This window comes from Pteropus vampyrus, unplaced genomic scaffold, assembly GCF_000151845.1.
Source record: "Pteropus vampyrus isolate Shadow unplaced genomic scaffold, Pvam_2.0 Scaffold8657, whole genome shotgun sequence".
Lineage (NCBI taxonomy): Eukaryota > Metazoa > Chordata > Mammalia > Chiroptera > Pteropodidae > Pteropus > Pteropus vampyrus.
This window is the reverse complement of record NW_011897438.1, coordinates 4001-5318: the sequence shown is the minus strand read 5'-3', so window position 1 is coordinate 5318 and position 1318 is coordinate 4001. Positions and strand designations below refer to the sequence as shown.

Genomic DNA, 1318 nt, shown 5'->3' with positions numbered 1-1318 from the left:
TAGACTGTCAGCACTTAGGGGGACAGTGTCGGCTGTGGCGGGTCCAGCGGGCACGGGTGTGTCTGGCTGCCCCGCCCCGCCCCGCTGGCCGGGCCGGGCCGGGTTCTCTGCAGAAAAGCTACAGAAACGTCGCTCACCTTGAGGAGTAAGCTCGCAGGGCGGGGTCCGCGCTCCTCCGAGTTCGCCGCAGGACGTGAAACAGGTTATGAGGGTTGCCAGTGAACATGGAGTAACGTGGGAAATTATTAAACTACTTACCCCCACACGAAAAAAAAAAACAAAATAAAATGGCTACAAAAGGAAAGGCAAAGCACGACAAGACAGGTGGCCCCCAGATCTTACTTACATTGAGTGAGGATGCCGGTCAAGGCGTTTTTGAAGATCTCCTTGGCTTCCTCCATCTCTTGCTCGTGGGTGGCTTTCTCGTTCATCAGGCGGCGGACGTGGCTGTTGGCCGACTGCACCATAGAGTAGAACTGGTTTGCAGAGCGCCGGCTCACCTCACCCCGCTCGATCCAGGACAGCAGCACGGTGACGGCCTCCGAGAACTTGCTGTCGTCTGGAAATGGGAAACCAGCAGGCTTGAGTCACACTCTCGGCGTCGGCTCCTCTCGAGACAGAGCGTGGCCTATCTGGACAGGTGCGAGTCTCAGAATCTGTCTACCACCTGGACCAGCTCAATTTCAGTTCCGTTCGGGGCGTTCTCTGCGACCCGGACCCTGGTTCCTCTCTGTTGAGTCTGGCTCAGAAAACTATTAGTAACCTATGCGGCTTGATCCTCTCGTCGGAAATATTATACAGTGAGAACAGTTTTCTGACTTGTAGAATCAGCCGAGTTAGTGTCGAAATGTGAACGACGGATTAAATTACTTTAAAGCTAGTTGAAATGTAAGATAGTGTTCCCGAGGTGTCAGTAGGCTTCGGTCAATTCTTGTTCTACGGCAGTTCAAAACTAATTTCACTTTAGGTTTCATATGACATATTGGATTAGGCTGAAAAATATAATATTTCCTTGTTTCCAACAAACAAGAACCTGGAATGGTCAGTGTTGGCTTTGGAAGGCTGTCAACAAGCCAATGGAACCTGGTTTATGGGGCGTGTTGGGGGCGGAGGGATGGGCGTGGGGGATGAGGTTCTACTGGTAAAGAAGTGACAAAGTTTATTTCAAAGGCATCAAAGAGTCTACAGCCACGCCGCCCTGAACAAGTCCGATCCCGTCTGATCTCGGAAGCTAAGCAGGGTCGGGCCTGGTTAGTACTTGGATGGGAGACCACCTAGAAGGACCAGGTGCTCTCGGTGTAAAAACTAAAAAAATAAA

General features: G+C 51.6%; 1 pseudogene; it reads left to right on the top strand.

Annotated features, from left to right (window-relative positions):
• Positions 1-1180: 1180 nt before the first annotated feature.
• LOC111734887 lies at positions 1181-1299 on the top strand (annotated as a pseudogene).
• Positions 1300-1318: the final 19 nt, after the last annotated feature.